This window comes from Panthera pardus, unplaced genomic scaffold, assembly GCF_024362965.1.
Source record: "Panthera pardus isolate Hobbes unplaced genomic scaffold, ASM2436296v1 HiC_scaffold_24, whole genome shotgun sequence".
Classification (NCBI taxonomy): Eukaryota; Metazoa; Chordata; class Mammalia; order Carnivora; family Felidae; genus Panthera; species Panthera pardus.
The window spans coordinates 88,862,738-88,878,940 of record NW_026526810.1 but is presented as its reverse complement, the minus strand read 5'-3'; positions in this window follow the sequence as shown (position 1 = coordinate 88,878,940).

The following is a 16,203-nucleotide window of genomic DNA, read 5'->3' as shown; positions in this document are numbered from 1 at the left end:
TATTATTATTAATAACAATAAACAATGGTAAAAGGCTCATTATGAGCTGAATTAAAAATATTTTAAATAATCATAATGGACAGGCTAAAAAGTTCTTTATATAAAAATAAGGTTTTTTTTTCTTGCTAATTACAATGACCCTGGAAAATACAAGCCGTCTGACTTTTTGGAAAGTGTAAATATACCCATGGATTTTATATATATGTAAGAATTTACTTCACTTTTCTAACTATAAAATATTCATTGCTTTTTATTTTCTCAATGCTTAAGATAAGTAATAACTAAACTCTATACATTTCTAACATTCAAAATTTCTCCCTTTAAAATAACAAAATTACTTTCTCAAATTATTTCTTGTCATATTTTATTGTTACATCTAATTAGTTGCATTATGCTAATAGTTTTTCAGAAGCAACTGTAGTTTGCTGATTTTGTATATGCTTCTAATTTAAGTTAGGATGCTCTTTCTGCATACATTTCAAATAATATAAAAAGGACGATAAATAAAGTAGAAATATACAAGTTAGTTTTAACATAACCAAATAATGAAGGTAAAACTTATTTCCAAGACTCATAAAAATGAGTTGCAAAACAGTAATATTACTAAAAATGTTGACCTAGGTATTTCTTAACCAAAAATTCCAACTAACCATTTAGTAAATGACCCTGAATAAAATATATTTTCAGTATTCAGAACAAAATTTGCAAGTTGTATTTAAAAAATCAGAGTCCTAGACACGTTGACCTCTCAGGTGACATTACAGAAGCTTATATCAATACAATTAACTGAATAGTGACATAGAGAAAAAGTTTGAAGTTGCAGGCTAAATACCTGTATGCATTATCACCATATCAACATAGTCTACATTTTGTAAACTTAAAAAGGTAAAAAACAAACAAACAAACAAACAACCTTAAATTGTGGTATTCTCAAAACCTAGAATAACTGGACCTGATTATCCTGCAACTGTGTCAGGCTCAAATACTTCTGTTAAAAAGAAATCTGGTTTTCCCAGTTTGGGACTATCATTTCAGCATTTTCTTAAAAATAAATAGATGCTTAAAGTAGCTGTTTTCAGTCTTTTCAAATGAGGTTTTAAAAATTCTATCGTCTCTTCTGTTTGTGTTATTCTTTCTCTCTCTTCTCAAGCAGTGAGCAGTAATCTGTCCTGATGAGACTGAATTTAATAGCTTAATTTCTTTCTGCCTACCAGAGTAGTGATTTCATCCTGCAATTGCCTTTTCCTCTTCTGTCGAGTCTTCTGTAACACAATCCATCAGGCTCTTCCTTGAGTTGTCGCTACTTATTTCTCTTCCCCAAGTGCAGTGAAACTCTTCTTTCTTGAGGTCAAATATAAAGATACACACACATACACGTGCATTTGTTTTTGTTAGTCTTTTCCATTAGAATATACTCCATGTTCTCACAGAGAAACCTATATGCTATCCGAGTTTTACTAGTTAATCCCAATAGCAATATACACTAGAGGAAAGAAAATATTATCTTAGAAATTCTAAAGACACTGGATGGCAGTCCTGAAACTCCCATCAGCAGTGTGACTTTTCGCAACTATTTGCTTGTCTTGTACTTGTTTCTACATCACTGAGCAGCTAAAGGAAGAATGCAGGCTCGGTTATCTAATTTGTTGTGATTATTTAGGTTTCTTCTAGTTCTTTTGCTACCATTTCCACAAGAGATAAGGTGAGGACATTAAATGGATTGAAAAACAACTGTCACATCAAATTCCTGTTGGCAAAGGCATTTGTGGCCAACAGGTGAAACTAATGCCTGAATTGAAGATTTGGATTGCATTTATCTATTTCCCCAGAGACTCCTTGTAATTAGAAGTGGACTGTACCTTTTTCCTATTTACTACAGTGACCTTGGGAACTAAGTAAATTCCTCCATGGGCTTCCTTGAAAAACTTGCACCTCTTTCACATTTTTTCCTTTCTTTAGCATTAGTAATGCTATATAATTTTAGGTCTTTAACTTCTATAGATTTTTTTTTTTCACATAGGTCAGAAAGAAAATCTAAATGGGTACTTGCATAGTGCATTGCTTCCTCCAAAATTTCTACTCACCAGGCACATTTCCTAGTATTAAGTTTGATATAATAATTATTTTAAGGAATCTTAATTCAGGGCATATGTAGATTTGAGGTAAAAACTAGCATGGATTTCAAGCTGCAATTTCATTTAGAGACTGCTTTTTCTTTATACCTACAAGAATTGCTGGAAGCCTTTTTGATTTGATAAGTTATAATCATTTGATAACTATTGTCTAAAGTTACTGACATTTTGCTCTTCCATTAAAAAAAAAAACAACTGAATGACTTTAAAGGATACAATGAATTAATTTAAAGACTGGATATTTGACCTGAAATATGAAGTTACCAAAACTTACTACACTGAAATTTAGGGATTCTCTGAGTCAGTAGCAGTTATTCAATGAATTTTTAACTACCATTATTTCATTTACCCTTAGTAAAAATAATTCTTCCTAAAAAGTCATTACAATGATGTTTTAAAACGACTCTCCCCTCCCTCATACACACAAAGGTAGGAACATATGTGCTTTGGTTTCTAGATTAGGGGAAAATTCTATAAAGTGCTTCTGTGTAAAGCATCATTGTAACCATTCTGGACTACTTCAAGTCTTTAATTTACGGAGAATTGCCCTCAGCCATTCAATTTCTTACTGAGCCAGGTTTTGACACTTCCTGCTTCCCCCAACTACAGAGGAAGACACATTTAGTTTGACACAAACAGAGGCACAAATATGAACTCTATGTCCATATTATTAATGTGTACTACATATGTGTATCTACTGTGAATGAACCTGTCTTATAGGTTGTTCATAAACTTAAGTTAGTAAAAAACAACAAACAGTAACAAAGAAATAAAAGTTATTATAGGAAACGGTAATTTTAAACATACATACTAGAATTTATTTACACGTGAGCACAAATGCTTCCCCTTCAAACTTGTCACATTGGGAGGCTATGTGTGTATTTTAACCATCTTAAATCTGAAATACATCATGAATGCATGTTTCTAAAATACAAATAAGAAAATGTATTAAATATATAAATATCAGGAAAGACAAAAATCAATTAAATTATATTTAATAAAATTTGGTAATTTTCCTCAGCTTTCAAGAGGGAAAGACTTGTCTCCAGAATACATAAGACTATTAAATAGGAATAGGGAAATAAGAAATTTAAGGAAATTGGTAGAGGCATAAGGCATATTAAAGAATGCCTAGAATTCACAATAGGATGTACCAAGAAAAACATCAAGAAGTTCAAAAGAAAAGGTATTTTTGATTTTTGTTTAAAGTCCAAATCAGATCTTGTAACGTTACTACTTAAACCCTGTAGTAACTACTTAAGAGCCTAAAATAACTTAATTGTTCTATGCTTTGCATGGTCTTCCAACTTTATCTTTCACCCTTCTACAAATCATTTACTTTGCTCCACACAAGGTTCAATAAGTGAGTCAAGCTGGTGTCAGCCTCAGGGTTGTGCATTTCTTGTTTCATTTTCTTATTCCCTCTCCCTCCAGTTTGCTCCCCCTGTATTTTTGCAAGATTCATTCAAGTCTCAGCTCAGAGGCTGCCCTAATTATAATATTTTAAATTGCCACCTCTTCCTAAAGTTACTTTCTATTAGCCTGTTTTGTTTGTTCTGAAGTACTTGCTACTATCTGAAAATTATCTCACATACCCATTTATTCTATTGTTTACTTTTCTTTGTCTTTTCCATTCATGGAATGCAAGCTCCAAGAGACTAATGACCTCACTAACTATAATTTGTCCATTGGTTAGCATAGTACTAGCATGGGTTAGGCCCACAGGAAAAAAAATGAACTCCGTGAATAAATATTTATGGACATATATAAAGCGTAAGAAACATTGCTAAATATCAGGAAGACTGGATATGAAACCAACTATTATTTTTACTTAGATTTTGCTTACTTGAGTTATTTCATATCCTATACCTTAAATTCAATGCTTAAAAATAAGGATTAGGGCACAATGATCTCTCCTTATCCTCCACCTTAGAATAGTATAGTCCCTATCATTTACGTTTCTAGACAGACGTATTTATAAATGCTAAACAACACTGGAATGAATGCTATGATCATGGGATAAACTAAAATTATGTACTTACAATACTATTCTTCAATGTATAGACAAACAATACATTTCTAGAAAAACAGAAAAACAGAGACAGTATAAAACCTGGTTGCCAGGAGACATAATATAAAAGACATTTTCAAGAGAGTTATTTAAGCAGTTGTTGAAGAAATGATTCCTCATGGAAGCATTAAAATACAAGAAAGAATAAGATTAGAACAAAGCATAAATATATGAGTAAATATTGATCAATTATAATTATAGTCTTGCGTGTTTTAGATTACAGGGAGAATTAAAATACATGATATAAATAACATAAAACACTGAAAGACAGCTTTAAGAAAGCAAAACAGCAAGCCAAATACTGAATGCACATGAAATTTACAGAATCTGACAAATGGCTTTGATGTAGGACATATACAGAACTCCTATAAACCAGTAAGAAAATGGCCACCTGAATTTAGAACACGGACAAAAAAATATACAGGCATTTTACAAGTCAGGTCAAATGGTCAACAAGCCTATGAAACGTTCTCAACTTCACTAGTCATTAGAACAATGCAAATTAAAACCATAATGAGATAGTTGAGTTTATACCTCAACTAAAATAGCTCAAATTTAAAGGAGTAAAAATAATAAGTACTAGTAATAATGTAGAGCAACTAGACCTCTTATTCAAGGCTCCTAAGAATGTAAATTGTTACAATTCATTTGGCAAACTATTTTTCAGTATCTAAAACAGGTATATGTACATACACACTAGTACCCCAAAACTCTTAACACAGACCAAAATATAACCAAACAACTCTTCACAGCAGCCTAAGTCAAAATAACAAAAAACTATAAAGAAAATGTCCATCAACAGTATAATGGAAACTAAATTGTGATATATTTATAAAATGAAATACTATACAGCAATAAGAAATAAAATACTTCTACATGTTAACAGCATCAACAAATCTTAAAAATGATGCTAAGTGAAAGATATCAGACACCAAAAAAAGTACACATAATGTTGAAAATGAAAAAGAAAAAAAAGAAGGTTCTGCTTTCAGTAATAACAAATAGCTTTAGACTAATTCTCCTATAAATAACAATTGTAAATTTTGTCTAAATCTAAAAAAATAACGGCAGTCACTTCCGATAGAATGCTTATCTGGAAACTAAATTTGTTCCAAAGCCACTGATATATGAAGACATAATTTGAAAACAATTAAAATTTCATGTTTGCTTGTGTTTAATTTCATCTCTGAAATTTTACATATTACAGAAAGGCAGCAAACTGCATGGATACGTAAGAACACCTAAAATGCAGACACACACACATATACCCGTCACAATTACTAGCTACCTTACTTCATCATGTGTATTATGAACTACACTCATGTATGTCAGGTGTTAACGACTTTCAGATAACCTCAGTCACATTTCAGATAACCTCAGAATTCTTAAGAAGCAGTCTTTCCAACACCCACTTCTATAAATTTCAAGTCTTTTACATGGTAAGATGCTACATGTATTTTAGTATTTATGTGTTTCTTAACCATTTAGCATATGTAGAACTGGGATACCATTTTTACCAATGTTCCTTTTTTTTTTTTTTTTAATTTTTTTAACGCTTATTTATTTTTGAGACAGAGAGAGACAGAGCATGAACGGGGAAGGGTCAGAGAGAGAGGGAGACACAGAATCTGAAACAGGCTCCAGGCTCTGAACTGTCAGCACAGAGCCGGATGCGGAGCTCGAACTCACGGACCGTGAGATCATGACCTGAGCCGAAGTCGGACGCTTAACCGACCAAGCCACCCAGGCGCCCCTCCTTTTTTTTTTTAAATGGCAAGATGAAGTTTTTGAGTGTTCTATCTCTAACACCATTTTTTCTCTATAAATCATATGGTTTTTGTTACAGTATTTTGCATGTCATAATTATTTTTTAGGAACACATGTTTTGTTAGAGCAGAGATGACTGCATTTAAAGTACTGTATAATGATCAGAGATAGGTAGGGATTAGAGAGGAGGCAATTTTTAAAGAGGCAAACTACACTTGGTGATATTCGCATTTATGTGTCCTTTTGTCTGGAAGCATGCCCCAATATGCACCAAAAGGAGATTATGTATGCTAGGACTCAGGCAGAAATCCCCTGTCATACTATCTTGAGAAATAAAGAATTAGAAGTTAGAATTTCAATGTGCCAGAATAGGTAAAAAGTGCCCCGGAAACTCCAGAGCTGAGAAAGACAGAGGGAGATGCATGGTAATCTGTATAAATGTACCAGATCCTGGATTTACCTCTTAACTACATATATAGGAGAGTATCCAAGAAAGGAGGCAGATGGTAGCCTTAGGGACAGAAGTAGATACTCTGATTGCTCTCTACTGAGAGAAAGTGTTTGAGTCTGGCCAAGCTATCTGCCTGGTAGAACAAAATCCAATCATCATTATAGTATATCATCTATAACGTCCACAATGCAATTTTATATTTTTTTATTTTTAATTTTTATTCACTTAAATGAATTTATTTTTAGCTTTTTAAGTTTTGTTTATTTATTGAGAGAAACAGAGACATCACAAGCAGAGGAGGGGCTGAGAGAGAGAGAAAGAGAGAGAGAATTCTAAGCAGGGGGGCTTGAACCCATGAACCGTGAAATCATGACCTGAGCTGAATCCATCAGTCAGATAGATGCTCAACCAAATGAGCCACCCAGGCACCCCTGAAGTTTTTAAAATTTAAGCATAAAAAACAAAAACAAAAACAGAAACAAAGCAAACAAAAAGCCACCAGGCAATGTCACACATAATCAGGAGAAAAAGCAGTTCATAAAGACCAACCCTGAAATGACTTCTGTTAGAATTATCAGACAAGCCTATTAAAACAGCTATTTAAAATACATTCCATAATTAAAGGAAAATATGGACATAATGCAAAAAGAGATTGAGAATCTCAGAAAAGGTAAACTATGAAAATGAATCAAATGAGAACTGTGAAATGAGAAGTAGAAAAAATAAAATTAAAGTTTTCTGGATGTACTGGACATCAGCTGGATGGGGCAATAAACTTAAGAGACTGGTAGAAATTATCTAGTCTGAAGAACAGAAAGAAAAGTCATGGGATAGAAAGAAGAGAGCCTCAATTACTTGAAGGACAACTTCAAGAAAATGAGCATACAAGGAATTATAGTCATAAGATGAAGTGAGAGATTGGGGCAGAAAAATATTTTAACATATTACTAGCAGAAAATTTCCTGAAAACATTTTTTAAATATATACTTGCAGATCCAAAAATGTCATGAGCCTCAAGTAAAACAAACTGAATGAAAGAACAGCTAAGCAAACCATAATTAAACTGCTAAAAACTAAAGATAAAGAGAAAATCACTACCATAACTAGAGAAAGCAGATAATGGTATAAATGAACACAATAATAATAGAGACTATAGACAATAAAACAAGTGCTGAAAGAAAAAAATATACTCAGAATTCTATATCCTAAAATCAAAACAAAACAAACAAAAAACCCTTCAAAATGAAAAGTAGGATAAAACTGGGTTTATAGGAAGGAATGAAAAAACCTGGTATGTGCTACATGCAGCTAAACAAAAAATGTTTTTTCTTCTCTTCATTTTGTTAAAATAACAAATTTCAATAAAAATTAAAGTTTATTGTAGGTTTTATAATTCATGTAAATGTGATACATAGGACAATAGGACAAAAGATGAAGATAAATGGAACTATACCATTCAAGGTCTTCTTATAGGTTATATTCAACAATGTAGATGACAAATTAAGTATGCATACAGTGATAATCATAAAAACCATTAAAATAATTCAGAGCTACAGCTAAAAATCCAATAGAGAAATTAAAACATAATAACATATATATGACTAAGCCAAAAGGCAATAAAGAAAATACAAACAGCTTATCAAATGATAGTCATAAATCTAAACATTCTAATGATTGCATTAAACGTAAATGGACTGAAACCTCACAACACACAGAAAAATTATTTGAACATGATCACATACCTCAACGTAAAGTCAAAAATATAAAGTATACGGAATAAAGTTGAAGGATATCCGTGTGATCTAGGCAAAAGATTTTTTTAGACAGGCTTAGACAGCATTAGACATATTTTTTTTTTAATCAGACATCTTCAAAATTTAAAACTTTTTTTTAATAAAACAAGTAATTAAGAGAAAAAGTAGGCAAGCCCTCGACCAAGAGAGAATATTTAGAACACATATATATGGAAAAAGATTTGAAAACAACACGTACGGTTGACCCTTGAACGACATGGGTTTAAACTGTGCAGGTTCACTCATACACGGATGTTTTACAGGACAGTAATGTAAGTGTATTTTCTCGTCCTTGTGATTTTCTTCTGCTTCAATTAAATCCTTCTCCTCTTGCCTCTTGCATACACCGTATCAGTTCCTACCTCGGTACCTGTGCTTATGCTAGCCCTCCACTACAAATCTCCTACTTTCCCTATAAAACATATCCACCCTTTAATGGCCACTTCCTCCTTGGTATTATCCTAAGTTATTATTTTATCAAGAAGAAGATATTTTCTATTTCTATAGTAGAATGACATTGGAGAAAGTTCAGACTAATGGGGAGGCTAGAGAATTATAGAAATATCTTTGTAGCTGTGCGGCCATAGCTTCAGCGTATAGATTTACTAGTTTTTGAAGTATTCAAATTACTAAACAGTGTACATTTTTTATCACACTGTGTGTTTATAACACATTTAGTCATTTTGTAATTATTTTTATCAGTTTTCACCCCTGTATCCCGACAATTAAATACATAAGTAACTTATAAGCTCCTTAGGGCAAAAAAGCATTTTGCATTTATTATGTTCTTAGCTTTGAGCTAGACCCATCATCCTGATTGTATCTTCCCCTTCCATCCATGCTACTCCCATACTTAATTTATCATCTCTTGCCTGGATAATATCAGCAGCTTCCTAACTAATCTCTCTGCTTCTTGGGTTTCTACATAATTCATCCTTCACATGCCTAGGGAATGACATTTCTTTTTTTTTTTTTTTAATTTTTTTTTAACGTTTATTTATTTTTGAGACAGAGAGAGACAGAGCATGAACGGGGGAGGGTCAGAGAGAGGGAGCCACAGAATCTGAAACAGGCTCCAGGCTCTGAGCTGTCAGCACAGAGCCCGACGCGGGGCTCGAACTCACGGACCGCGGGATCATGACCTGAGCCGAAGTCGGCCACTTAACCGACTGAGCCACCCAGGCGCCCCGGAAATGACATTTCTTAAACACAGAAATTCCCTACTTAAAACTCTGCAGTGCTTACTCATCTTCTAAAAGGTAAAAGTCCCAAGTCCTTGACACAGCCTATAAAGCTATCATGTACTCCTGTCCCCTCTTTTACTTGGACTCTTTTCTCACCCTAAAATGTGAACACTGCACTACTGATCCTTTCAAAGGCTTTCAGATTTTTAATGCTATTGTTTTTTTAAGCTTCTTCTGCTTTCCCCCCAAACACACAACACACACGCAGCCCTGAACTACTGAACTAGTTCTAATTCTTTGGTCTTCCTGGAAGTGTTTACTTTCTCTCAAGTGCCGTCTCAAACAGTTCCTCTTCTCTGAGGACTCCCCAGGTTTGTCCCTCTATGATATCAACTCTTATGTATCTGCATTGCAAGATTAGGAGCAGGAGGCAGGGTACTTGTGTTTGTGTGTGTGCGCGCGCGCGCCTCCAGCAGGATTTGGATTATAATAGATAATATATAAAAGTTTTTTGACTAGATAAATGGAATTGTGCTCAGTAGTTTTGGTTTGATTATAGGCATATTTTGATTATAAGTATCGATAACTCTCATGTAAACATAAAGAGAAATTTATCTAAACATGGAGAGTGAAGAGATATGAAGATATACGGCGGTCCCCAGTCTTAAAGAGTTTCTCGATTCATCAATCACTTCAAGGTGATTCAAATTTCAATGTGAACATTTCTGTTTTAGAAACCAATCCAGCCCTCTGTAATACATCAATCTGTGCCATCCTCTCTAAGCAGGGACAAGGGGAAATCTTCCCACTTAATTGCACTAGGTGAACATGGAAATTATGCATCTAATTATACCCAGAAGAAGTAACCAACTAAATTCAATGAGAGATTGCATATGTAATTTAGGAGAAATTTCTTAGAAAATTTCTTTCTTATAAGAAAGTACATGGTGGCCCTAAAATTTTCACATTTTTGAAAAAAAATCCTTTTACATTAACAAAAATAATAAAAAGACTTCTTACTTTTGGCCAGCTTTAACTTAACTCTTTCTGAGATAATGATGGGATATTTGTTAGCCTCCTTTGTGGAAGGTACTCCTTAATGCCGCAGATGTCCACAAAATATACAAAGATTCTTTTAGAAAATAAAGCATGAGAATGAATCAAGATATAGTTGTCAACCTTGTTTGTAGTTGCACTTTGGAACATTTGTTGGAATTTGGAGGATGCAGTCAGGTACTTTGCACAATAGAAAATGCTGTCTAACCATCCCCCCTGTTCTCCCCCCCCCCACACACAATCTCTTTGGATTCACTACAAGCAGCATTCATGGTGATTGACTAAGATGCCCATATAAAATGATTTTGAAAGCTGTCATAACTCTCACCAGGCAATACAGTCAGAAAAGTATTTTCATAAACTCTTAATATAATAGTATTCTCTTTTGAAAATTACTACAAAGATAAAAGGAAAAAAGACTTTAAATGTATACTCATTTAGAATAGATTCACCACAATAGGAAGATTCAATAGTAGGAATAATATACTAAGACAGCTTGGGATCTTTGGAGAGCAAAATCTGCTGAATTTTGAGCAAGGTGCAACATTGCTGTAATATAGCAGAAATATCTTCAAATAAAGAATTACAAAAATGTAACTTTGAAAAAAACAAACTAATCAACAATATAACTCCATCTTATTAAAAACTGGCTCTTGCAATTGTCCTTGAAATTTCTTACCAAAAAGGAAGCCCATGGGGATCTCATGCTTTTCAGAGTTAATTATATCAGCAATTTCTCCAAATGGAAAGTATTTTCCAGAGTGGAATCTTGAGAGTTCTTGTGTACCTTGAGAGTCTGAGTCATTCTTAAGAAACTAGTGTGTCTGGTGAACAATATTCCTGTATATCCTATTTCTAGATAATAGCATTTGACAAAATTATCCTGATTTCTACTGGATATTTACTATATTAAAATCTCTATTAATAATTCTAACTTCACAAGCAAATTGTCTCTTTATTTTATTATCTTAGGCAGATTAATTAACTAACTTATTCTTTTTCTACCCAGTAATGAAATGATTAAACATCCCAAAGCACAAAGTATTAAAGATGAGTGTTCCCTTACTAGTTCATTCAAATTACATTTATTGAGTATGTTTTGTGTCAGGTACTGTGCTAGGTGTTATAGACTAATTAATGCTAAACAGATTCCTTGTATACCAAAACACCAGTGTGTTTATTTCCAAAAGGAGGTACTCATGTCCATTATCCATGGGAGTACTTATCTGTCTAAAACTTCTAAGTAAATAACCTCAAAGGCTCCTGATAAGCACAGAATAAAAACAAAGAGAATTAGATTGTCTTGAGAGATATTTCATCCCATCTAAAGAGAAGCCTGATGAACTATCTCTGCCTCACAACAAAATAGATTTCCCTTGTGAATTAAATATCTGTGTCTTCCAGATACATTTTCTTTTTCATTTCGACTGTGTTAACTAAATGCTTACAAATTCATTATATCTACTAGTGATTACCACATCGTTATTTCTGAAAATAAGATTACAACACAAGTGAATGAATTCCATCTTTCCTTAGGCCAGGTATGCATTTTGATTCTTTTGATTGTATATAATATCACTCAAGTTTCTAATGACAGCACTCACCAAGATATTTTCTCTTAAGGTGTTTCTGATGATAGCTAAGTTATCCATTTTGTACTCACTTTTTACTAGTTTTATTCTTTAAAAAATTTTTAATTTTTGTAATGTTTATTTTTGAGAGAGAGAGAGAGACAGAGAGAGACAGAACACGATCAGGGGAGGGGCGCAGAGAGAGAGAGAGAGAGAGAGAGAGAGAGAGAGAGGGAGGGAGACACAGAATCGGAAGCAGGCTCCAGGCTCTGAGCTGTCAGCACAGAGCCTGACCCAGGGCTTGAACCCACAAACTGAAAGACCTGTGCTGAAGTTGAATGCTTAGCCAACTGAGCCACCCAGGCACCCGTAAAAAAATTTTAAACGTTTATTTCTGGGGTGCCTTGGTGGCTCATTCAGCTAAATGACCCACTCTTGGTTTCAGCTCAGGTTATGATCTCATGGTTTTTTAGTTCAAGCCTCACATTGGGCTCTGTGCTGTCAGTGCAGAGTCTGCATGGGATTCTCCCTCTCCCTCTCTCTCTCTCTCTGCCCGTCCATTGTTCATGCTCTCTCAAAATAAATAAACTTAAAAAAAAATAAAATGTTTATTTTTGAGAGAGAGAGCATGAACGAAGGGCAGAAAGAAAGGGAGATGGAGGATCTGTGGGGCTCAAACTCGTGAACTGTGAGATAATGACCTAAGCTGAAGTCGGACACTTACCTGACTGAGACACCCTGGTGCTGCTTTACTATTTTTATTCTAAGTGTATAACTTTATCTCTAAATTCTGAGCTAGCTTAATGATTTCTACATCGTGACTGAGGTTTCTAAAATTTCATCATGTGTCTTGGATTTTTATCAGAGGGGTTACTTTAAAATAAATATGAAATATGAATATATGCTACAACATTCATAAATCTCAAAAACATTATGGTAAGTCAATGAATCCATTTCATGTTTATGTGAAATATCCAGATTAGGTAGATCTATACCAATAGAAAGATTAGTGGTAGTGGTTGTCATGGGCTGGAGGACGACAGAAATATTTTGAAACTAAATACAAGTAATAGTTGTAAAACACTGTAAATGTAGTAAATGTTACTGAATTTTTTACATTAAGATATTTTTGTTTTATTTAGTATATATGAATTTCATCTCAATAAAATGTTCTCAAAATAAAAGCATGCTAGACATTAAAGCATAATAATGAAATAATACATATGAGAACAGTAGTGAAATTATACACATACACACACACACCAGACTGTGTTATTCAGTTTCAATGTGGAAAAAAAATATGATCACGTTTTGCTGATGTGATATAATTGGCTAACTGACCAAGATGGTCTTTATAGAAGTCTTTGCCATGAAGAAGTGGAGATAGAGAATTGAATTGTTTTGTGACATGTTGGTTTTGGATGGTTATTGCTATTTTCATGCAAAGGAGTGGAGTAGAAAATTAGAAATTGAAGGTCGTGGCCAACATATATTTAAGAGTCAAGAGCATTTGGTGACAGGTAAATATATTTAAGTTGAACAAATACTAAGAAAGAAAGTACAGAGGGAATAAAAACAGTACCCTAAAAATACATACTTCGAAAGAGAAGGGTAGAAAATAGTGAAAGAGAAATCAGCAAAATTAGCTGATAATGTAAAATCAGAACAGAACTATTTGCAAAGTTAAATCAGTAATCATTGAATACTTATTTGTCCCAGGGTCCAGAGAAACAGCAAGAAATAATTATGTATGTTCAATGAGAGCAAGTGTCTCATCAGTCTGGTTGAATGTTGTGTTCTAAGACTGTAACTAAGACTGTATCTAGCATACAGTAGTCTGTGTGGTGTGATATAATGTTGTGATTGAAATGTATGAGGAGAGCATGTCTCACACAGAAGACTATTTTAATAGTCTTTTAAGATCCTTGTGACTGGTCTTCTTTAATATTACATCAAAACTCATCTAGTGGTAGTTTTCTAAAGATTAGCTGTAGTGTAGAATCTGAAACTATATCAATAAACTTTTCTTCTTTTCATATTAAATCCACTCAGTTTGTACTTTAAGTGGATACATTCACCTAATTATGATTATTTAACATTATGTTATGGTCATTTGAGAAATTGATTCATCATACTGTATAAAAAAATCTATGTTCAATACTATTATTACAAATTTATCAAAAGATATTTAAGTACTGGGAAGCTGAAGATTCCATAGTGGAGGATACAGGTTGTCTCAACTCCTAATTTTCACTTGAAACCCACATTTTTTCATTGTCAACAAATGTCAATTTTTTCTCTGAAGTTTAAGACACACTTTGTTTATTTTTGTAAAAATGTCTGCCAAATACCCAAGTCTGAATAATCTTAATTTATCAGTTATTCATTCAAGTGAAAATAGTGTTTCACTTAAAAAGTGGCTAGTTCAACTCACAACCCAAATATTCACACATGTTCTTTTCCCCAAGAAAAATACTATACTTTGTAAGCAGAAGTATTCTATGCACATTTATCATTATCATTTAAGATACTTTACAAACATAATCAAAAGTTGAAGAGTTACTAAGATAAAATTTTTTACTGCTCTATCAAGGATAATCTTAAATTAAACAGCATTTTGTTTGCTACAAGTTCAGGATAGTGAAGAATACAATGACAAGTTTTGTGTCACTGTCTTGATTTCTACTAGGTACCATCAGTTTCACCCACCATTGCTTTTTCATCATCACTGCAAATATCAACAGTGAAAGGCAAAGGTTATTTTAATATTATTATTAAAATAATTTGATCTTGCAGTTCCTTGAAAGTGTCAGTGATCTCAGTTGTCCACTGCCTACACTTAAAGGATTGCCATGAGAGAGAATGAGAAGAGAAATATAATTTTTTTTTTTAAGGTTTATTTATTTTTGAGAGAGAGAGAGAGAGAGAGAGAGAGAAACAGAGAGAGAGCCCATCAGCAAGTGAGGAGCAGAGAGAGAGAGGGAGATAGAGAATCCCAAGCAGGTTCCATGCTGTCAGTGCAGAGCCCCTACGTGGGTTCTGAACCCACGAACCATGAGATTATGTCCTGAGCTGAAATCAGAAGTCTGTCTCTAAACATATGGAGCCATGCAGGCATCCTGTGGTGGCTATTTTCTAATATCTTTTTCATTTCTATGGTTAGTATATGGTGATCAGTGATACAGATATATAGATATTGATATATATCTATTTATACTCTTTGTACTTTGTAACCATTTATGTTGATAAACTAATTTAGGGATCAGCAAATTTTTTGTATAGCAGGCAAGATAGCAAATATTTTCAAGTTCGTGGTCCATACTCAGTCTCCATCTCAACTGTTCAGCTTTACCATTGGAACAGAAAGCCAGGCATACGCAATACATGAAAGAATGAGCATGCCTGTATTCCAGTAAAACTTAATTTACAAAATCAGGCAGCACACCAGATTTGGTACATGGGCTATATATCGTATATGGCTCTGTCCTAACATTATATCCTAATATGAGTCATTTTGGGGATCTTCCACGAACACTTGAATAGGACCAATGTCTGTATTCAGGCACAGAATTCAACAGTTACACAAGTTCAAATGACTCTGTGCATTTTAACAAAGATATGTTAGTTCATTTCACATTCTATTTCCTGCCATTTTAATTTTGTGAATGCTGATCCATAAATTCCATAAATTAGATCTTCATGTTGACATACCAGTATTGATTATGAAAGCCCTTCCTTTACCTCATTTACACAATCTTAAATAAACATAATCCTAAGTAAAATAACCTTGTTTTCTCCCTTTACTGGTATTTTGAATTTCTTCCTTTCTAGTTTGCTATACTTATTTCCCTTGTTTACCATTTTTAGCTGGGTATAAACTTTGTGATCAAATCTGAAAGTCTTAAAATAGGTGATTTGTATCCTATTTACATTTATGGGCATGGCAGATATATATATTCTCAGTTCTGATATTTTATATTTTTTCTTGTTTCTCCAGAATTTTCATTTTGTAAGTATTTCACTACATGGTTTATATTAGTTTGATGTCTGAAAATTTGTAAAGATTATATTTTTGTCTAGTGATTACATTTAAGACCATAAATTCACTATCTATACATAATATAGATATATATATATCTATGTGTATATATATGTATATATATGTATGTATATATATG